Below are 24,104 nucleotides of genomic sequence, written 5' to 3' on the forward strand. Positions count from 1 at the left end.
CCTCTTTCACCTTCATCAAGAGGCTCTTCAATTTCTCTTCACTTTCTGCCATAAGGGGAGAAGGCAACGGCACCCCACTCCAGTACTCTTGCCTGGAGAATCTCATGGACGGAGGAGCCTGGTAGGCTGCAGTCCATGGGGTCATGAAGAGTCGGACGTGACTGAGTGACTTCACTTTCACTTTTCACTTTCCTGCATTGGAGAAGGAAATGGCAACCCACTCCAGTGTTCTTGCCTGGAGAATCCCAGGGACGGGGAAGCCTGGTGGGCTGCCGTCTATGGGGTCGCACAGAGTCAGACACGACTGAAGTGACTTAGCAGCAGCAGCAGCATCTGCATATCTGAGGTTGTTGACATTTCTTTTGGCAATCTTGATTCCAGCTTGTGCTTCATCCAGCCTGGTATTTTGCATGATGTACACTGCATAGAAGTTAAATAAGCCCTGACATACTCTTTTCCCAATTTGGAACCAGTCTGTTGTTCCACACCTGGTTCTAACTGTTGCTTCTTGACCTGCATACAGATTTCTCAGGAGACAGGTAAGGTGGTCTGATATTCCCATCTCTTTAAGAACTCTTTATTAACATAATGCTATTAACATACTGTCCACCTTTTTTTCCTAAGTCCTCATAAAGCTCACATAGGAAATCTCATGTCAGAAGTTGCAGTGCTCTGTTAAGAATATCATACTCAGGACTTCCCTGGTGGTCCAGTGATTAAGACTCCACCTGCCAATGCAGGAGACATGGGTTTGATTCCTAGTCCCTGAAGATCCCACAGGCGTGGATCTACTAAGCCCGTGCACCACAACTATTGAAGCCATGAGCCTACAGCCAGTGCTCCACAACAAGAAAAGCCACTGCAATGAGAAGTCTGCTCACTGCAACGAGCGTGGCCCCTGCTCACCACAACTAGAGAAAGCCCACGCAGCAACAAAGACCCAGCACAGCCAAAAATAAACAAATATAAAGTGAAGTCGCTCAGTCGTGTCCGACTCTTTGCGACCCCATGGACTGTGGCCTACCAGGCTCCTCCCTACTAGTCAATTAAAGAAAAGAAAAAAAAAAAAAAGAATACCATACTCACAAATAATGAGATCCTTTATGCATATTTTCTCTAGGCATCTTTTTAAAATGTAGGCATTTCCCTTTCATTATTTAATGTGTGCGTGCTAAGTCACTTGAATTCTGTCCAACTGTTTGTGACCCTGTGGCCTGTAGCCCACCAGGCTCCTCTGTCCTTGGGATTCTCCAGGCAAGAATCCTGGAGTGGATGCCATGCCCTCCTCCAGGAGATCCTCCCAACCCAGGGATTAAACCCACGCCTCTTATGTCTCTCCATTGGCAGGGAGGTTCTTTACCACTAGCACCACCTGGAAAGCCTTTATTATTTAATAAAACTACCTTAATTAACCTTACCAATATAATTTGGTGCTGCACAATAATAATTATTTTCTTGATAGTGTTGCAGGAAGGGGGACACGTTCCAGGGCCCGGAAGTGAGTTCTTGTCTAACACTCAGAAATGTATTGTCCAAGGAGACACTTGTGCTGACAAAGCAAGAGGTTTTATTGGAAAGGGGCGCCCAGATGGAGAGCAGTAGAGTAAGGGAGCCCAGGAGGACTGCTCTTCCACAGTCCTGGCTTGCAGTCTTGGGTTTTATGGTGATGGGATTAGTTTCCAGGTTGTCTTTAGCCAATCATTCTGACTTAGAGTCCTTCCTGGTGGGGCATGCATCACTCAGCCAAGATGGATGCCAGAGAGAAGGCTTCTGGGAGGTGATTGGACACATGGTGTTTCCTTTTGATCCTGAACTCTCCCTATGACCAGTGTGTTCTCTTGGCAAAACTCTATTAGCTTTTGCCTTGCTTCATTCTGTACTCCAAAGCCAAATTTGCCTGTTACTCCAGGTATTTCTTGACTTCCTACTTTTGCATTCCAGTCCCCTGTAATGAAAAGGACATCTCCTTCAGGTGTTAGTTCTAGAAGGTCCTGTAAGTCTTCATATAACCATTCAACTTCAGCTTCTTCAGCATTACTGGTCAGGGCATAGACTTGGATTATCGTGATATTGAATGGTTTGCCTTGGAAATGAACAGAGATCATTCTGTCGTTTTTGAGATTGCATCCAAGTACTGCATTTCAGACTCTTTTGTTGACCATGATGGCCACTCCATTTCTTATAATGGATTCTTGCCCACAGTAGTAGATATAATGGTCATCTGAGTTAAATTCACTCATTCCAGTCCATTTTAGTTCCCTGATTCCTAAAATGTTGATGTTCACTCTTGCCATCTCCTGTTTGACCACTTCCAATTTGCCTTCATTCATGGACCTAATATTCCAGCTTCCTATGCAATATTGCTCTTTACAGCATCAGACTTTACTTCCATCACCAGTCACATCCACAACTAGGTGTTGTTGCTTTGGCTCTGTCTCTTCATTCTTTCTGGAGTTTTTTCTCCACTGATCTCCAGTAGCATATTGGGCACCTACTGACCTGGGGAGTTCACCTTTCAGTGTCCTATCTTTTTGCCTTTTCATACTGTTCATGGGGTTCTCAAGGGAAGAATACTGAAGTGGTTTGCCATTACCTTCTCCAGTGGAACAAGTTTTGTCAGAACTGTCCACCAAGACCCGTCTGTCTTGGGTGGCCCTACACGGCATGGCTCATAGTTTCATCGAGTTAGACAAGGCTGTGGTACATGTGATCAGATTGGTTAGTTTTCTGTGATTGTGGTTTTCAGTCTGTCTGCCCTCTGATGGGGAAGTGTAAGAGGCTTATGGAAGCTTCCTTATGGGAGAGACTGACTGAGGGCGAAACTGGGTCTTGTTCTGATGGGTGAGACCATGCTCAGTAAATCTTTAATCCAATTATCTGTTAATGAGTGGGACTGTGTTCCCTCCCTGATATTTCTGGAGAAGGAAATGGCAACCCACTCCAGTATTCTTGCCTGGAAAATACCTGGGGTCAAATTATGGTGGAGGTAATGAAGATAATGGCAACCTCCTTCAAAAGGTCCCATGCATACACTGCTACACTCAGTGCCCCCAACCCCGCAGCAGGCCACCACCGACCCATGCCTCTGCCAGAGACTCCTGGATGCTCACAGGCAAATCTGGGTCAGTCTCTTGTGGGGTCACTGCTCCTTTCTCCTGGGTCCTGGTGCACAAGGTTCTATCTGTGCCCTCCAAGAGTCTGTCTCCCCAGGCCTGTGTAAGTTCTGGCGGCTCTATGGTGGGGTTAATAGTGACCTCCTCCAAAAGGGCTTATGTCACACCCAGGTCCGCTGCACCCCAAAGCCCCTACCCCTGTGGCAGTCTACTGCTGACCCGTACCTGTGCAGGAGACACTCAAACACAGTTCTGTCTCAGTCTCTGTGGAGTCTCTGGGTCCTGGTGCACACAAAGTTTGAGCCCTCTGAGCATCTCTGAGCACTTGCTCCTTGGAAGAAAAGTTATGACCAACCTAGACAGCCAATTAAAAAGTAAAGACACTACGTTGCCAACAAAGATCCATCTAGTCAAAGCTATGGTTTTTCTAATAGTCATGTTTGGATGTGAAAGTTGGACTATAAAGAAAGCTGAGCGCTGAAGAATTGATGCCTTTGAACTGTGGTGTTGGAAAAGACTCTTTGAGAGTCCCTTGGACTGCAAGGAGATCCAACCAGTCCATCCTAAAGGAAATCAGTCCTGAATATTCACTGGAAGGACTGATGCTGAAGCTGAAACTCCAATACTTTTGTCACCTGATGTGAAGAACTGACTTATTAGAAAAGACCCTGATTGCTGGGAAAGATTGAAGGTGGGAGGAAAGATTGAAGCAGAGAATGAGATGGTTGGATGGCATCACCAACTCAATGGACATGAGTTTGAGTAAGCTCTGGGAGTTGGTGACGGACAGGGAGGCCTGGCGTGCTGCAGTCCATGGGGTCACAAAGAATCAGACACAACTGAGCAACTGAACTGGACTGAACTGAACTCTCCCTGTTGGTGATGGCTTATTAGTTCTGTGTTCCTTACTAGGACTTCCTGTCATAAAATGACTCATTCAAATGGTTACTAGGATGCCTGGCCACGGTGGGCCATTTCAGTCAGTGTGTGCCCCCTAACAATAGTATTACTGAAACCTCAGCCTCTTTGTATATCAGAGCAAATCAATTCCTGGAGACAGAGTTTTGGGTGAAGTGGAAAAGAATAGCCCTACTACTTTGCCAGGGAAAGGGAGATACATCAGGCTCCTGCCTCAAAAAACTATGTGTCCCAACCTAGGAGGATTTGAGGATGGGTTTTATAACAATGATTCATAAGTGGGGCCTCTGACAAGATTAGTGCGTGAGCAAGGCTGAAGCTGAAGCTCCAATACTTTGAGACCCGACTCACTGGAAAAGACCCTGATGCTGGAAAAGATTGAAGGCAGGAGGAGAAGAGGACAACAGAGGATGAGAGGATATGATGGCATCACTGACTCAATGGATGTGAATTTGAGCAAGCTCCAGGAGATGGTGATGGACAGGGAAGCCTGTTGTGCTGCATGCAGTCCATGGGGTTGCCAAGAGTTGGACTTGACTGAGCAACTGAACAACAAGGGCTTGCACTCCCTTAATCTTGTCTCAGGTTGGGGGTCTCCCAATCTTGATGAACTTCTCTAGTCCCTTTAATCTTGTCTCAGGTGGTTTCTTGGCTGCTTCTCCCCTGATTAGCAACTGTTAGAATCTGCCCTTTGGAACTTAGGGAAAGCCATGAAGGCTAGAGTCTTGCCCACAAGAAATGGGAAATGGAAAAGCTTCTGTGCCTGGGAGACCCACAGGGCCCTGCTCAGTTTCAATATTTATATATTATGCCTTTGCTGTCTTTTCATTATTTTATATGTTGATCAAAGTAACGTCATTCTTATTTTACTAGTTTCTAATTTTTTTCTTGAACATTTTTCCCCTTTAGGATTTGAAAATTAGTAATAAGAACAATCATTCTTTCATCTTCAACTTTAAGATTGTTTATTTTTCCCCCCTTTGGCTTTATGGTATCTCCTTGATCTCTATAATCATTATTTTTTATGCACTAGATGTGTGTGGTGATTACAAAGAATGGTTTATGACACAGAGAAATGCTCACAATATAAAGTTTCAAAAAAATAAGATAAAGCAGAACTCAGAATTGCAAGTACAGGGGCTTCCTGGTTAAGAATCCGCCTTGCAGTGCAGGGCTGCTGCTGCTGCTGCTGCTAAGTCGCTTCAGTCGTGTCCGACTCTGTGCGACCCCATAGACAGCAGCCCGCCGGGCTCCGCCATCCCTGGGATTCTCCAGGCAAGACCACTGGAGTGGGTTGCCATTTCCTTCTCCAGTGATGAAAGTGAAAAGTGAAAGTGAAGTCGTTCAGTCGTGTCTGACTCTTAGCAGCCCCGTGGACTGCAGCCACCAGGCTCCTCCACCCATGGGATTTTCCAGGCAAGAGCACTGGAGGGGGTCGCCAGTGCTATGTGGGTTCAATCCCTGGTTGGGGAACTAAGATCTCACATGGCTGCAGAGAAACTAAGCCTGAGTGCCACAGCTAGTGAGCTCGAGCCACTAGGAAGAGCCTGTGTGCAGCAACTAAGTCCCAATGTAGCCAAATAAATAAATAAAATATTAAGAAGAATTCTAAGTACAGTGGAAACCCAAATGACTATTTAAACATTTTTTGTTTTACACTATCCCAAAATATTGACAGACATCACTCTGGGTAGTGAGATTATGAATAATTAAAAAAAAAAGATTTCTGTGTACTTTTTATGCACACAGAAATATGTTTCTGCAAAACATATATGTTTTATGTATTTATCTGACTCAGAGCCAAAACTTGGAAGTGAAGCCAAAGGGATGATTTTGTTGAAGAGTTCGTTCGGCTAAGGGTTGTCCATCCACAAGAAGCCTTCCCTTCCAGCCCTGTCTTGAGGCACCTTTTTCTGGTTTTCTGGTGGGCAGCTGGTAGGTTTGTGTAGAGAGCACGAGTGTGGGGGCTTGTGTGTGCAGGGGGGCACCGGGGGGTGCACAGTAATCCAAGGGAGAGGCCTGACAGTCTGATTTCTCCTGGGAGGTACCAGAGCTCTCTTAGTCTATGGTTAAAAGCAGAGCTATTTAGAATAGAATGGAAATAACATCTGGATCCACATGGCAGCTACTGGTCCAGGTCACTCTCTGCTTAGATTCATTTTCCCAAATAAGGTTATTTAAGCAAGTTCTGGCCTTTTAAATCAGATTGGTAGTGTAATATCAGGTATATTTTTCAGCCTCACTTTGCTTAATTTTCCCAATCATTAAGAGCTAAATAATAATATTATTTAATATTATTATTATTATTATTATTTAATAATAATATTATTTAGCAGAATATCTCCTGCTATCTCATTAAAGTGTCCTGAGGATTTAGCAATAAATGTCTCCTGTATGCTTTTTTGGGCCACTTCATAGGCCATAGTAGCTCTTTGTAACAAATTAAGTTGCAAAGACATATAGGTTAGAAAGAAGTGTGTGTGTGTGTGTAATACACTTTCCTTTTTCTTTTGCCTCTCCAGGCTTTATTCCATTATTCTTCCTTCTGGGAAATGAGACAGAATGACTGAAGTCCTATCGTGTCGAAAGGTTTGTTTAATGACTGTCCCATGTGAAAATATGCAGTGTTAACTGAGAAGCATGACTGATGTGACTGTGGAGGCCCATCAGACTGACTCATTTATCAAATACTAAAGAGTTGTTTCATAGATTGGCTTTTCTAGTCATTTTTCAATAGAATTAAAGCCTGAGCAATTATAAGAAAAACAAAGAACTCTTAGGGTTATTTTTGGGGGGGATAGGGTCATCTAACCATTTGGGAGCCCTGACATAATAATCTGTGATTTTTCCCCCAAGCTCATTTTTGTCACACAGAGCAAAAATGTGTGAGCGAGCATAAAACAACAACAAATTCCCATGTCAAATAAACATAAAGGAAAGACATTTTCAAGGGACTATTTTAAGAGAGTTAATATATAGAGTGCAATTCTTCTCAATTGATCATATTCCGTTTTATTCAGCCTCAGGCTTTTGGTGAGCTTTTGGGTTAACAGACAGAAAATGAGATGATACAGTTCTGATAGTATATCATTCTTGTATGAACCCCCTCATCATCATGTCTAAACTGGCAATCTCTTTAGTTGAGTTGGGCACAACTTATGGCTCCACACACCAATTACAAGGATATAAAATTAATGTAATGGTTCTTCCCTGCTGGTCCAGTGGCTAAGACTCTGTGCTTCCAATGCAGGGGGCTTGGGTGCAATTCCTGGTCAGGGAACCAGATCCCACAAGTTGGAACCAAGACTTTTCATGCCACAACTAAAGATCCCACACGCCACAAGGAAGATCGAAGACCCGGTGCAGCCAAATACATACATATATTTTTTTTAATTAAAAAAAAATAAAATTAATGGAAGATATTTCATATGTGAGGTGGAGAGAGTGAAAAAAAGTGAAAGTGTTAGTTGCTCAGTTGTGTCTGACTCTGCGACCCCATGGACTATAGCTCACCAGGCTCCTCTGTCCATAGGATTTCCCAGGAAAGAATACTGGAGTGGGTTGCTGTTTTCCTTCTCCAGGGAATCTTCCCAACCCAGGGATCAAACCCTGGTCTCCTGAGCTTCAGACAGATTCTTTGCCTGCTGAGCCACTCGGGACAGAGTAAGGACTGATAAAATAACAAGGCAATAGTTCCCGTCTACAGTGTATAGTGTTGGTCCTTTTCACTTGTACTCATCACATCTGATGCTCCCACATTGCTAACAGCACTGTCTTTCATGCGTGTAGTGTGACGAGGGAGCAATGGATCTGTGCTGCTGTACATGGGAGGTTGCGTTCTGATCACCAAGCTATGACCCAAAAAAACCAGCATCTCAGGCAGGATCAGTTCTAATTCAGCCTTCTGTCTTGAATCGCTCACCCGTCAACACAGAGCTGCTACATCTGGGCTGTTTTGAAAGTCTGGTGTGCTCACCAGAAACTGGCAGCAAGCCCTTTTCTATGGATATGTTTGTTTGGCGTTTAAAACATGCAAAACTTAGCATCTTTGGTAAAGCAGAATAATAAGAATAAGAATAAGAATAAGAATAACCATTTCTTATTCATAAATAATGATACTTTTCTGGACAAAAAAAGTCAATAAAAAAACTCGATTTGAAACTAGACTTTTTTCCAGTATGAATAAGAGTTCGATTATTTTTCTCACTCAAGCTTTGGGCTTGCGTCTCTCTTTTCGGACAGTTTTGTGTCTCATTTCTCGTACAGATTTCTATTGCCTTCATGGCTTTCACAGAGAATTTAATCCTTGGCAGTGAAAAGAAAGAATCCCAGGGAGCAAGTGGGGGAGGTGGGAGGGACTAGCTAAGTTGAAGGAGTTCGATTTGAATTGAAAAATCCTTTAGTCATGCCAGAGATGTGAAATCATCAAAGACACAAAGATCTTACACAGTAAAAACAGAGGTAAACCTCTGCCTTGCAGGAAGCACATTCTCTTTTCATTGCTCAAAATTGTGATGTCAATCTTGCAGTAGGTTATCCTTGAAAGAGAATATTATCCTCACCTTTTAGAAACCCTTTGCTACTTTACAGTGTGATTATATGTGCTTCTAGAGAGCTGCAATGATTGAATACAAATTTGCACATCTTTTTCAGGTTTAAGCTAAAATTGTTTTCCCCAGTACCTACGGATTCAGGATGTGAAAATATATTCTCAGTGGATCTCACTCAGATCTTATTTTCCACATGTATTTTCACTTCTTCCTCGACTGTACCAGGTAGAGTTCTTTGGTTGCCAGCAACAGTAATTGCCTCTGGTAAATCTAAGCAAGAAAGAGATTTATTGGGATTTCCCTCGTGGTCCAGTGGTTAAGACTCCATGCTTCCAATGCAGGGGGCATGGGTTTGATCCCTAGGCAGGGAAGTTCAAGGTCAAAAAAAAAAAAAAAAGGAAAGAAAGAAAGAAATTTATCAGGCAAAGTCGGGAAGCTCAAAGGATTGAAGAGAGAAGACTGAAGATCCAGTGTTGGAAGGGACTGAACCAAGCAGCTCACATGAGTCTCCACAGCATGAAAGTCTCAACAGCTACATCTAGAAGCAATGGTTCAGATTCCAAAGAGAGAGGGTTTGACTGGCTTAACTAGGGTCAACTCTTCTTTCCTTGGTTGGGGGAAAGCACCCCGCTTCTGAACAGTAGTCCCACCAGATGGTATCTGAATGGGAGGATGTAATCGCAAAGGATAAATGGAGGATGCTATTACTGAAAGAACGTGGACTGAAAGCTAAAAGAAATAAACCCAAAATAACAACAACAACAAAAAAGAAAACAATGAGTACCATTCCCTCCCCTTCCCATTCAATTCTTTTTCTTCTCCTTTTGTATGTTTTCCTCTCTTCATTTCTCCTTTATCTTCTCTGTCTTTCTTGTCTCTTCCTTTTCCTTGCCCTTTAAAACTTGTTATGTTGGCTGGAACTTTTGCCATTGCTCTGCTTCTTTAGCAGAGACCCTAACATAAAAATTATATCACCCCCCTAAATGGGAAGGAAATCCAATATACATATACATGTATATGTATATATCCCCTCTTTTTTTGATTTCTTAAATGAACAATGCAAAGAAGTAGAGTTAAAAGAATGGGAAGACTAGAGGTCCCTTCAAGAAACTTGGACATATCAAGGGAACATTAAAAGGATGGGCATGATAGAGGACAGAAACAGTAAGGACCTAACAGAAGCAGACGAAATTAAGAAGAATACACAGAAGAACTCTACCAAAAAAAAAAAAATCCTAATGACTTGGATAACCACGATGGTGTGGTCACTCACCTAGAGCCAGACATCCTGGAGTATGAAGTCAAATGGACCTTAGGAAGCATTATTACAAACAAAGCTAATGGAGGTGATGGAATTCCAGCTGAGCTATTTCAAATCCTAAAAGATGATGCTGTTAAAGTACTTTACTCAATATGCCAGCAAATTTGGAAAACTCAGCAGTGGCCACAGGACTAGAAAAGGTCAGTTTTCATTCCAATCCCAAAGAAGGGCAGTGCCAAAGAATGTTCAAACTACTGAACAATTATGCTCATTTCGCATGCTAATAAGGTTATGCTCAAAATCCTTCAATGTAAGTTTCAGCAGTGCATGAACCGAGAACTTCCTGGTGTACAAGCTGGGTTTAGAAAAAGCAGAAGAACCAGAGATCAAATAGCCAACATTCGTTGGATCAAAGAAAAAGCAAGGAAATTGACAGTGTGGATCACAACAAACTGTGGAAAATTCTTAAAGAGATGGGAATACCAGACCGCCTTACCTGTCTCCTGAGAAATCTGTATGCAGGCCAAGAAGCAACAGTTAGAACCAGACATGGAACAACAGACTGGTTCCAAATTGGGAAAGGAATACGTCAAGGCTTTATATTGTCACCCTGCTTATTTAACTTATATACAGAGTACATCATGCAAAATTTTGGACTGGAAGACTCATAAGCTAGAATCAAGATTGCCAGGAGAACTATCAACAACCTCAAATATGCAGATGACACTATTCTAATGGCCAAAATTGAAGAGCAACTAAAGAGCCTCTTGAAGAGATGATAGAGGAGAGTGAAAAAATTGGCTTAAAACTAAGCCATCATTCAAAACACTAAGATGATGGCATCCAGTCCCATCACTTCACAGCAAATAGAAGAAGAAAAATTGGGCGCAGTGACAGATTTTATTTTCTTGGGCTCCGAAAACATGGTGGACGGTGACTGCAGCCATGAAATTAAGACTCCTTGGAAGAAAAGCTTTGACAAACCTAGATACTGTGTTAAAAATAGAGACATCACTTTGCCAGCAAAAGTCTGCACAGTCAAAGCTATGCTTTTTCCACTAGTCGTGAAAAGATAGTGAGAGCTGGACCATAAAGAAGGCTGGGTACCAAAGAATAGATGCTTTTGAATTGTGGTACTGGAGAAGACTCTTGAGAGTCCCTTGGACTGCAAGAAGATCCAACCAGTCCATCCTAAAGGAAATCAGTCCTGAATTTTCGTTGGAAGGACTGATGCTGATGTTCCAATGCTTTGGCCACCTGATGCGAAGAGCCAAATCATGGGAAAAGACCCTGATGCTGGGAAAAATTGAGGCCAAGAGAAGGGGACAACAGAGGATGAGATGATTAGATTGCCTGATCGACTCAATGAGCATGTATTTGAGCAAACTCTGAGAAATTGTGAAGGACGAGGATGCCAGGCATGCTGCAGTCCGTGGGGTTGTAAAGAGTCAACACGACATAGTGACTGAACAACAATAACAACACCTCAAGGAGGGGAACTCTTTAGCACTTTCTGTAAAAAAAAATCGACAGCATCTGCCTTTAAAAATAAACTTCTCTTTACCTTGCTGTGGAATTTGGAAGAAAGGATAAGTGCTTCTTCAAAGATCTACTTTATTATTCTTCCACAAGTTTTCTAAGATTTGTTTTTAATATATGCTGATTGCAAATGTTCTCTTTGGTCTCAGTAAATGAAGTCAAAACTAAGTGGCTGCATTTTAAAGACAAACTGGTTATACACACACACACACACACACACACACATATGTGTATGTATATGTAAAGTACAACATTAAAATTTTTTTTTATTTATTTGGTGTGCAAGGTCTTGTTTGCAGCATATGGAATCTTTAGTTACACATGCAGTCTCAGTTGCGGCATGTGATTATCTACTTCCCTGACGAGGGATTGAACCCAGGCCCCCTGCACTGGGAGCAGAGTATTAGCCACTGGATAACCAGGGAAGTTCCCAAAATTCTTATATTTTAAATTGTCTCAATAAATTTTCTAATACAAGATTATCAAATTATATGACTTAAAAGACAGTATGTAAAATTATAATTATTTTTGGCCTAATTATGAATGAATTTTGCCCAAAGCTGAAAAGTAATGATCTTATTGCTTCATAATAAATAATAATTTTTGTCTAAGCAAATAAGCTGAAGGAAGACATATTTTTAAATTTTACTTTATATGTGATATTACACCTATAAAAAGTTAAGTAAGTGATATTTTCCCTCATATTATGAAATAGAATATAATACCTATCAACCTCTTCAAGGAATCAGATTTTCCTAAAAGGCATGATAGTATGAATTGAGCTCTGAGGAAACACAGAAAGCTTCTAAATTCAGAAACAGTCAGGAGAGTTTCTTCTTTATTGTCTCTGTCCACTTTTACTGTCTGAAGTTATTATTCCTTTTTCTTTGTCCCTTTCTGGAAAGCAGAAAAAAACAGTGCTTCCTAGTAGCCCCCTAGGGAGACTTGGTTTAATTAAAGTCTGAAAAGCACATTTGAAAATGAGAAATATTAAATCAGAAATAATTTGTAAAGTGTTTTACCCCAATCTGTATATGACATAAAATTGAAAAAAGGCGGGGGGTGTGGGGGGGAGTAGAATAAGAAAAGTAAAGAAATTGGGAAAATATTAAACCTAGTGGTCAGTTATCAACCACAATCAGGAATAGGCGTTGCCTGGGCACCACTCAAAGGGTGTGAGGCCTTGTTAGCCATTAGACTGTTGTTCTGGAAAATTCAAATTAAACATTCTTATAGACATTGCTATGGAAAAAGCACATGGTCATCACATGTAACGGAGAAGGCAATGGCAGCCCACTCCAGTACTCTTGCCTGGAAAATCCCATGGACGGAGGAGCCTGGTGGGCTGCAGTCCATGGGGTCACTGAGAGTAGGGCACGACTGAGCGACTTTACTTTCACTTTTCACTTTCATGCATTGGAGAAGGAAATGGCAACCCACTCCAGTGTTCTTGCCTGGAGAATCCCAGGGATGGGGGAGCCTGGTGGGCTGCCATCTATGGGGTCGCACAGAGTCGGACACAACTGAAGCGACTTAGCAGCAGCAGCAGGAGCATCACATGTAATTGACTGAGTCTTGCAGGGATAGCAGTAAAACCATCATGAACAAAAAGCTTTTGCACCCAAGTCGTGTGCATGTGTGAGACGACATTCCATGCCAGTCAAGGCAAACTGATGAGCTCGTCTTCTTATGTCACCTGCTACATTTCTGGAAATACCTATTTCTTCTTATCCTCTTCTATAGGAGAGGCTACAAACCATTTCTTTGAAATCTGTATCTTGTGCTATTGTCATTTCATTTTTGTTTTCTCATTGTTTTCCATTCCACACTGGAAATTAAGCCTCAGAATTAATTTATCAAGCATAATATTCATTAGTGAGATTACCACTTGAGAGCAGCCCAGTTTTTCAATATACCCATCAATCTGTTAATTGAAAAGTTGGCAACCATAGTGTTTGAAGCCATTGTAGTTTTGAATCCAAGGAAGATGTCATTATCTGATGAAATTTTGGAAGCGTAACGGGTTGCTATTACTTCCATGTTTAATCACTGGTATCCAGCACATACTAGAGGGTCCCAGAGACTTGGTTCATGGGTACTTTTCTGGACTTGACCTTCTTGTTTTGAGAACAGTCCCACCCTGTAGTTGGCAACTTTGCCTTGGCAACATACCTTGTCCATCGTCTAAGACTCTGTTTCCATGAGATTTAGCAGGCATGTATATTTATTTTTATTTATTTATTTTTGGCTGCACTGGATCTTCATTGCAGCATGCAGGCTCAGTAGTTATGGCGCACAGGCTTAGTCGCCCTATGGCATGTAGGATCTTAGTTTCCTGACCAGAGATCGAACCCATATCCCCTAGACTGAAAGGCAGATTCTTAACCACAGGAACACCAGGGAAGTCCCCATGTATGTTTAAATTAACATAGATATTAATAAGCAAGAATGTATTTAGAAATTAAGGGTGGTTATGAGTTAAAACTCAGTTTATAAGAAATTATCTAATATAGAGATTCACTGGTGCCCTAATTGTTCCTCGGGTGTCCTAAGCAATAGTATTTGCCTTGGAAGAGAAGGCATAGGAATGATACAGAGAAGGTGAAACTGAAGTGTACATTTTGGAAGTCCTTGGCTCATCTAAATGTCTTCTACTTTATCCTTCCTTCAAGCTAAGGGAATCAGAGTTTTCAAAACCTAACCTGAGAGTTTCAGATTTTCTATTTCACATGAAAATATTCTCATCTCTCACTTCCTTACCTAAAAACCTGATACAGCTGGCAAGAAACAACCTTTCACAAATTATTTACCCTTTAAGAACAGAGAATATTCCTAGTCCATACAAATGTACACCTGATTTATCCTCATATGCCTTAGGGACATTGATAAAGTGTCAGCAAATATCAATAAAATATTGTTGGTGAAGATAATAGATGATGAAATGCTGATGAATTTGCATAAGCTTCTGGATAGTCTATCTGAATTCAACTTAGAATGATGGTTAGAAAGAAGATAATATTATGCATCTTCTTACTTTAAATCTGCAAAAGAAAGCTTCATAAAATGATTTATGCAATCATAAAATTTGAAATCTTGTGACCATTTAAAGCAATGAAGAACAATGAACAATATTCCCATATTATAATCCTGGTTATTTCCTGTATACAGCAGCAACCAAGAGTCTCAAGAAAGTACTTAAATGTGAGTAGAAATGACTTCTCGTGTTAGTGTTGGTTGCTCGGTCATTGTGACCCCATGGACTATAGCCTGCCAGGCTCCTCTGTCCTTGGGCTTCTCCAGGCAAGAGTACTGGAGTGGGTTGCCATTTCTTAGTGAGTCTCATAAAAAAGCGATTTTCACTTCTGTTCAAGGAACAGTTCTGTCTATGACTGTGAATTTGAAAATGATTGTGAAGTGGACAGAAGAGTATGATTTACCAAAGTCAAATAGCTTTATTTTCATTGGCTTAATCTTTATTTTTTTAATGAAGTCTCTCTCTTGCTAATGAAATAATTGACTCTAATATTAATAAATTAGACAACTAGTTTAGAAAACTAGAAGCAAATGGTTACTTTTTTTTTTTTTCCATTTAAATTGTGTCACAGGAAAGGGAAAAGAATCTCCCTGGTTTACAAAATAAATTGCTCCTTGATTCCCTGGAAAACATGAAGCTAGAAATAGGCAGTGTCAGGGGCAGCCAGGATTGGTGTGTCATAGAAACACAAAAATCCTGGCTTATATTTCTAGTTACAGCATTGACTTATCTCCCAAGAGTCTCACCCTGCCTGACTCCCTGTCTCAATCGAATAGGGTTATTTCCACTTGTTCAGATGTAGTGGTTTAAGCTTAAGTCCTGAAAGCACCAAAACAGGAACCATGGCAACCTTGAGCAATGACAAGATTAACATGTCTCAAACAAAAATGGAGCTCCTTCTTTCAGCTTTTAGCCCCTAGAGGAAATATTTACATCTTGGATTTCCACCCTCTGAATGCAAATATCGTCCAGTTATTTACGGGGTGTAACGCATTTCTTTCCCATTGTTATTTCAACCAAAATAGGTTGTGGAATAGGAAAACACACAATTGCATGAGCAAGAGCAAGGAGGCAGAAAGGAGTGTGGTGTATTTCCCAAAGGATGAACACTGCAGGCCACACTTAGAGTTTGCATAGAGTTTGTCGTGAAGAGGGATAGAACTTGAGGTTGGAAAAGCAGATGGGAGAGATTATTCATACAAAGAGCCTTTGATATCAGCCTGATAATGGCTAAAAAATTAGCCAAAGTTTATGCAACACACTAAGTGTAGCAATCATAGTGCTTAGACTTCACATGGGTTATTTCATTCATAGTTCACAAGCAGGGCTGTGAATCAGTAAATATGTACCGTTACCATGAGAACAATTGTTGTTGTTGCGTAGTCTCTAAGTCGTGTCCAGCTCTTTTGCAACCCCATGGACTGTAGCCCACCAGGCTCCTCTGTCCATGGGATTTCCTAGGCAAGAATATTGGAGCAGATTGTCATTTCCTTTTTCAGGGGATCTTCCTGACCCAGGGATCGAACTCCTGCCTGGCAGGTGGATTCTTTACCACAGAGCCACCTGGGAGGCCCATGAGAACTATTACCATCCCCTTTTCGCAGAATTTGGAGAACTTAGAAACCTTGCCCAAGGTCACATAGCTGGTGAGTGGCAAAACTCGTAAGGGGAATCCGGGATTCTGACGCCATAGCCAGGAGTTTGGGTTTTATGCTATTCTGGAAATTTTTTCCCTAAGTTTTTGTTTTTGTTAAAAGTGTGTGTGTAGGACAAGAATCAAACAGTTCTACAAAGCTTATAATGAAAAACAATAATCTTTTCCTTGTTTCCACCATTAATTTTTTTCCTCCCAGAGACAAGCCTTTTAGCTTTCTGTTTTTGGTTTTTATTTTTAATGTATTTATCTTTAAATCTTTAAATAACCTTACTGGGATGCTATGGAAATAAATACCGTTACTTGATTTTTCAGTGTTGCTTATTATCCGTGTTTCTATTTATTATACAAGATAAGAGTTTAGCTCTTTCCCCACTTCTTGGCCTGCACTGCAAATATAAATCCTCTAAACAAATATGTCATTTGGTTAAACAGTGTTTAATATTTACATTATTTTAACTAGGTAAATACTGTTTATAATTGAATCGAGTAGTTCTCAGTGACATGATTACTTTTACTTTCTTCAATAACCTTTTGGTTTTCCTGGATTTGATAATTTCTTGGTTTGTTTTTTATTTTATTGCTTAGTTTTCTGTCTCCAAATTGTTCCAAGAGGTGTAACTCTCCTTTTAATATGTTCAAACACGCCAAGTGCCCAATCAATTTCTTTTTTTTTTTAATTAAAAAAATTTTTTTTGCCATGCTGGGTCTTCATTGCATCGAGTGGGCTTCTGTTGCAGAGCACAGGCTTTAGAGTGCTAAGGCTCAGTTGTTGCCGTGTGAGGGCTTAGTTGTCCCATGGTTGCAAAGAGTTGGACACGACTAAGCGCTCACACACATATGTGGGACCTTAGTTTCCAGACCAGGGATCAAACCTGTATCCCCTGTATTGGAAGGCAGATTCTTATACACTGGACCACCAGGGAAGTCCCACCAATCAATTTATTCTTGGAGACATTTCTCCCAGAACCCTTTGATCTTATTCAGTTTGGACTGACTACTCTCTCTGTGTTCTGAGATCTCCCCTCACCATGTCCCTGAGTATTCTTTTCCCCTCTCTCTTTCCTTACATCCCTTTGTCACGCGAGTGTATGTTCCTCGGTTCTTTGTCTCGTCACAACAAAGATTTGGAGTGACGCCTTGATTCCTGAATTTCATTTCCTCCTCTTTCTTTCTTTATTCCTTTATTTGGGAGGAATATATCCTTCACTCTTTGCTGAGAAAACAATGGTTGGGAAGTGAATTTTTGGAGAACTTTAATTTCTGAAAATATCATCCTTGCACCCTTCAGTTTGCTAGGTTTGGTTGGGATTAGAATACCAGGTTAAAGTATTATTTTCCTGTTAGAGTTCTGAAGGCATTGTTCCATTGCTCTCTGCTGATGCTGTTGAGAAGTCCGAAGTCAGCCTGATTTTTGATCATGTGTATGTAATCTGTCCCTCCTTCTCACCCAGGCTTTACTCCCTGTTTTCTTCAGTTTCATGATGAGGTAGCTTCATGTAGATATAGATTTAACCCCTGAGCTGAACTGGGTAAACCTTTTCAATCTGGAAACTCATGACCTTTAATGCTTGGAAACTTTTTTGAATTGTTTCTTTGATATTTTCCCCTCCTCCATTTTCTCTGTTCTCTCTTTATGAAAACCTCATTTAGGTATCAGTTCTCCCAAACTGATCTCTCTCTCTTTTTCCCTTATCTGTTTTCCATCTTTCTGTCATTTTGTTTTACTTTCTTAGAGATTTCCTTATCTTTATCTTATAATCCTCTTACCAAGTTTTTCATTTGTGTTATAATGTTTGTAATTTCTAAGAGCTTCTTTTTGATCTCTGAAGTCATTTTTTCTCCAGTAGCTTCTTTCTTGTTTCATGATAGACTTGTCTTCTGTTATCTCCCCAAAGATATCCCTGATAGTTTTTCAATTTTTTCCTTCTGCCTGAATTATTTTTGTTTCCACAAATGACTTTGCTCAGATGTCTACTGATTCTTGGTTGACTGTTCTTTCTTTAGCATGGGACATTTAGAAAGGGGGACTAAGAGGCCTCATCCATAAGTGGGCCTTGTTGATGGCAGGCTTTGGTATTGGGCTCATCTGGATGGAAAGTTGCTTCAGGGAATGTGAGGACTGAGTTTTCTGGGTCAATTTGTGTAGCCTAGCTTCCCTAGTGGCTCAGACAGTAAAGCGGCTGTCTGCAATGCAGGAGACCCGGGTTCGATCCCTGGGTTGGGGAGATCCCCTGGAGAAGGAAATGGCAGCCCACTCCAGTACTCTTGCCTGGAAAATCCCATCGACCATGGAGCCTGGTAGGCTACCATTCATGGGGTCACAAAGAGTCGGACACAACTGAGTGACTTCACTTTCACTTGCCTAGCCTATAGTGCCCAGTTGTTTCATCAAGCCATATTCTAGACATGATGTGAAGGTATTTTGTAGGTGTGAGTAACATCTACAGTCAGTTGACTTTAAAGGAGATTACTCTCAATCATGTGGATGGACCTCATCTAATCAGTTGAAGCCCTTAAGAGCAAAAAAACAGGTTTCCCAAGAAAAGTGATTCTTCCTCAAGACTGTAACAAAGAAATCCTGCCTCACTTTCTGGCCTGTTGACCTGCCCTATAGATGTTGGATTTTCTGGTCCCCATAATTGCATGAGCCAATCCCTTAATATAAATCTCTTAATGCAAATATACCTATATCCTGTTGATTCTCTGTTTCCCTGGAGATCCTTGTCTGGCACAGGGAGCTCTTGTTGTCTGTATATTTAGACTTTTCCTCCTAGCTTAGTCAGATTTATTTAAAAAAAATTTTTTTTTTTTTAAATTTATCTGGCTGCACTGGTTCTTAGTTGCAGCCCTCTTGATCTTCAGTCTTCATTGTGGCACAGGGGATCTAGTTCTCTGACCAGGAATCAAACCCAGGATTCCTGCAGTGGGATCAGCGAGTCTTAGCCACTAGACCACCAGGGAGGTCCCCAGATTTCTTTAAAAAGCCTCCTGTGGTCTCTTGACTAAAAATGACAGCCTGGCTACCTGTGGGGTAAGAAGGCTGCAGAATTTTTCTTATTCCCCTAAAATAACTTTGTAGTACCCCCAAACTTAAATTATGCCTGTGTGTGCTTAGTCACTCAGTCATGTCTGACTCTTGCGACCCCATAGACTGTAGCCTGCCAGGCTTCATGGGATTCTCCAGGCAAGAATACTGGAGTGGGTTGCCATTTCTTTCTCCAGGGAAACTATGCCTAGTAACTCCCAAATCAGAACCCCTCTGATTTACTCCCTCCAGAGAATAAAAACCCTTTTCCTAAAAAGACGTGACCTTCCAATGGAGAGAGAGGACATCACCTCCTGAACCTCTGAGGTCATTCGCTTCCATGGTTACATTTAGAAGTTCTTGAATATCTATTTCAAATCTCTTTAAACAAGCTATAATTTAAGGACTTCCCTGGTGGTCCAGTGGTTAAGAATTTGAATGCCAATGCAGGCAATACAGGTTTGATCCCGGATCAGGGAAGATTCCGGACAACTAAGTCCATGTGCCCCAGCTACTAGAGAGTAGCCTCCTCTGGCCACAACTAGAGAAACCCTGCACACAGGAACAAAGACCCAGCACAGCACCAAATAAATTAACTAATTACTTTAACAAGTTTGATGACTTTTGGCAAATACATTTTAGTTGTTCTGAGAAAACACACTTTCTCCTCATTCTCAACACTTAGACCATTATAAAAACAGAAGCCAGGAACTGCCCCTCAAATTTCTTCCATGCTTCTTCTTCCTTATTCCTTCTCATAAATTCCATAGATTCTTTCAGTCACCCTCTCCCAGGTACATGGACTCCTCTTTCTTGTAGTCAATTGGTCAACAAATTCCTTTCTCTTTTTTCAAAGGTTTTGCTCTTTCTTTTCATTCTCCTTGCCACAACCACATTTTAGACCTTTAACTTTCTCCCTTTGGGATTTTTGTGGGGCCCTCCTAACTCCGTGACTCAAGTTTCTGCCCATCTAATTTGTCCTGCATTTTACAGATGATCTGAGCTTCCTTAAAATAATGTTTTTACAATATTGCTCTCCTTGGCAAATATTCTCATGCTAACTTCTGGTTTAAGATGATGAGTTAAGGACATTTTACTTCAATCGCTTTCCCCAGCCCCAAAACTAATAGTAAAAGGTTAAAAATAAATAAATTTAAAAGATAGGCATATGTCTATGAAGACAAACATCATCAACATTTTAAAAACCGTTAAGCAGATGGATGAGCCATAACTGACTCAGGAAATTCATGAGAACTGAACCTGAAACCAGCAGTGAAGGAAGTCTAGAAGTGACCTGACTTACGGCATAATATCTCTGAAATGCCTAGGAACTGGAATCACGGCACCCTGGGCTTTGACAATGAACATGCAGCTGAAAAGTGAGTCAGTTGCTTTAAAGTCCACATAAGAAGCTGCTAGAACCTCAGATCCTCTTCCCAGCTCTCCCCTCTATACCCATCCCAGCAGCCTTTCAATCTTTCCAGAACACTGAAAGGCTTTGTTCCCCTCTCTTTTCTACACAACAGCATCAAGACATAGGATGTGTTCCCATCGTAGAACATGGCTTCTGGTAATAAACGTAGTATCTTTCACCAGAGCTTGGGGAGGATTTTAGGAATATCGGGAAGAATGCTTCAAGGGAACAACTCATTAGGACAGAGCAGGACCCTGGTCAACTCCAGCCTGGAAGAGAAGTTCTGTAGACAAGCCATCGTACATAAACTGGCACTGGCTTAACCTTCATGTGGGCACGAGCTGCTTCCAAGGTTCACAGTCGGGCAAGTGGAGTGAGTGGACCAAATGGCCAAGGGTGCCTGTGGAGTTGGTTCTTTGGGGGCCAGAACGCCAACCTGTCAGGAGCCACATGACACCTCGAGCTACTTTAGCACCTGGAGTTGGTTGTCATAACGCCCTGTTAACTGGAGTCATCTGGCTGCCAGTGCAGGAGACCCGGGTTTGATCCCCGGTCTGGGAAGATCCCACGTGCCACAGAACAACTAAGCCCGTGCTCCTAGAGCCTGTGCTCTGTGACAAGAGAAGCCACTACCATAAGAAGCCCGTGCACCGCACCTAGAGAGCAGCCCCCGCTCGCCACAACTAGAGAAAGCCCACATGCAACAGTGAAGACCCGGCACGGCCAAAAACAGAGAAATAATTAAAAACAAAAACAGGGACCACACTCAGGTGACTAATCTCTAAGGCTCTTCTTGGGCTTCCATTGCAACCTTCCTTTTTGGCTCTTGCATCCGGACTTGGCCTTTCTCGGTGAACATGCCTTCCTGGTCTGTTACATTTTGCCTTCCCAGCTTCTGTTTCCTAAGCGTGCCCACTGTCCATCCCAAAGTAACCATGACTTGCCTCCTTTCTCCTTGCCCCTCTTCGTCTTTTTTTTTATTTTTTGACCCATGGACCATGACAGAAGTCTGCCAAGGTGAAGGGGAGTTGAGGAGGGACTCACTCTTTGCAGCCAAGTGGGTAGAGCTTGAGGAGAACTGGGAAGATGTCCATTAACCCAATGTAGTAAAAAGGAAATGTGACAGATTTTAAAACATTGCCAAGCAGTATAAGCATCCAGGCAAAGTCTGACAACTAAATTTGTAGTGGGCTCTAATGAGATGGTTCTTAATTTATCATGTGGGGAAAAGACTGGAGGAAGCAGACAAAATGATCCAGAAAATCTCTTGTATATACAAACGTGAAAAAAAAAGTCACCAAAATGTTAATGTTATCCCAGAAATGAGATTTCAGGTATTTTCCTTTCTCCTTTATACTTTTATGTATAGTTTAATTTTTTTAATAGGCAATTATTGTATATAATGAGGAAAAGCTATTTCTGTTGAGAGACAGAAAAGAAGAGTCTATCAAAAAAGGAAGAGGGGGAAGAGTGACTCAAGACTTGGATTAGGCACAATAATTTAAGGCATCAAAGATGGAAAAAAAATGAAAATGGGGTGAAGGTAGCATTGTACACTGAATATGCAATGAAATATCAGCAGAGAGAGCTGATAGACTGAAAAATTTGAGAGACTGACTGCCTCAGGCAGGACAGCCAGTAGGTAATAAAACATTTATGTAAACGTTAAAAAAGACTTATTTTTCAGCCATCACTCAACTTTTGGGCCTGACACCTTTGTGCAGTGCACGACCTCCACAAAAAAGTCTTGATCCATCACCCTGGCTGGGGACATGACTGTAATAAAACTGGAATTCTGTGCACAAGGAAGAAGGGAAGAGATACCGGGTAGGTAATTAAGAATTTGCCTTATCTTCAGCACTGGAGTTGCTCGTCTCACTCCTGACCTGTACAAGGACAAAGGAAGGAGCCTGAAGGTCTGCATTGTTCCAGCAATAAATGACTATCGAGTAGGACTATTTTCCTGCACAACTCTAGGTGCTAGGTTCTGGGAGAAACAACTGCTAATCCCTAGCAGAACTGAAATGGTGCAATTACACAATGCCCAGCAAAGCGCAAATATTTGTTCGAAAATGAATGAATACAGCAACTCTAATGCTACCATTATATAAAACAAGGCAAAAGTATAATAAGAACTCCTTATTTTCCCCTTTTTTCTTTTAAAAAATAATTTTACATCCTCATCAAAATCTATCGTTTGCCAGAGTCTACAGCAGCCGTGTTAGCAGACCTTTCTGCAAAGATGAACATGTCCTAAGTCTGCACTGTCCAGTATGGCCGCCAGTCACCATATATGGCTATTGAGTATGTCAGAGGTGGTAACTGCAACTGAAAAGCTGAATTTTAAATTTAATTTATAATGAATTAAAATTCAAATAGTCACATCTAGTGGATACTGACTATTGAAATAGAGAGTTTTAAAGAGCCTGAGTACATATCATGAATTCTGTGGATTAGTTAAAGGTAAGTATCTGTTGTTAACCCATTTCCTTCACTTCAGTTGATATTGGGTTAAATTGAGATTACCCTAAATCTTTTTCCTCTGGTAGTCTCACCATCTATGTTTTTGCTTTTCAAATGAAGTTGGTTTATCAAAGCTTTTCACACTTAGAATTATTTACAGGTGCCAAAAGTAGGTACCACAGATCTGATAAGAAACATGGATTTGATTTATGCATTTTTTGCTTGTTTGAAGTTAACAATAGTTTTTATGTGATTACATCAGATTCCACAAACAGGCTGTTAGTCCTTGTGTGGTAAAGATTATTTTCCACTTGTAATAAACATACACTGCTTTCTCCATCAAGAGTGATATGTTCCTCCTGAGTGATCCTTGCTTTCTGCCTTGCACATTAGGGATTTAACCACTTAACTACCCCATAATATTTTCCAAATCCCTATTTTACATTGCTGTCTAAATCTTGTTTTTTTCCTTTTAAATGTATAGATACCTCCTCTCCCAGACTTGAGATCTAAAGGTAAGGTACAAGGGTAAAATACAGTTCATGTTTTGGTAGAAAGAACCCTGGACTTGGAATCAGGTTATCGACATTTGGACAATCATTTTGAGCCTAAGATTTGTCATTGGTTAAATGGGAATGATAATATTCATTTCAGCGAACTCTTGTGGGCCTCAACTAGTGTGTGTAAAGCTCTTGCCAAATGCCGAAGAACTAAGTCATTGCTGGATATTCTGTTTCATTATGTCCTTCACCACAAGACCATAGTAAAAGGTAATGGAACAGTCACTGAATGACACAATGAATGGATATAGAAAACAGATATGGTTTTCAATAATTTTGAAAATTCAGATTTAATTTTACAAGTTATGTATTTATTTCTTTATTATTTGTTTTATTTATTTTTATTTTGGGCTGCTCTGGGTGCCCTGGCTGGTGCACTAAGACCCCACATGCCACAGGGCATGGCCAAAAATTTAAAAATTAGTAAATAAATAAATAAAATGAAAATTAAACTTCATTTTCTAACCTCCAGTGTACCTTGCTCCCCTTATTTCTTATTTAATTACCACTTGGCCTGGGGGAGGGAAAATATACCTTACCAAAGAAAATATTGGTCATCTATTCCAAATT

The 24,104-nt window shown here is 41.0% G+C and overlaps 1 long non-coding RNA gene across 1 annotated transcript; it reads left to right on the forward strand.

Moving 5' to 3' along the window:
• Positions 1 to 5,687: 5,687 nt before the first annotated feature.
• Positions 5,688 to 23,764, forward strand: LOC129624313 (uncharacterized). Its single transcript, XR_008700882.1, has 5 exons — positions 5,688 to 5,966; positions 6,554 to 6,620; positions 15,915 to 16,061; positions 22,199 to 22,338; positions 23,459 to 23,764. It is a non-coding gene; the product is annotated as an uncharacterized LOC129624313 (long non-coding RNA).
• Positions 23,765 to 24,104: the final 340 nt, after the last annotated feature.

Source organism: Bubalus kerabau, chromosome 12, assembly GCF_029407905.1.
Source record: "Bubalus kerabau isolate K-KA32 ecotype Philippines breed swamp buffalo chromosome 12, PCC_UOA_SB_1v2, whole genome shotgun sequence".
Lineage (NCBI taxonomy): Eukaryota > Metazoa > Chordata > Mammalia > Artiodactyla > Bovidae > Bubalus > Bubalus kerabau.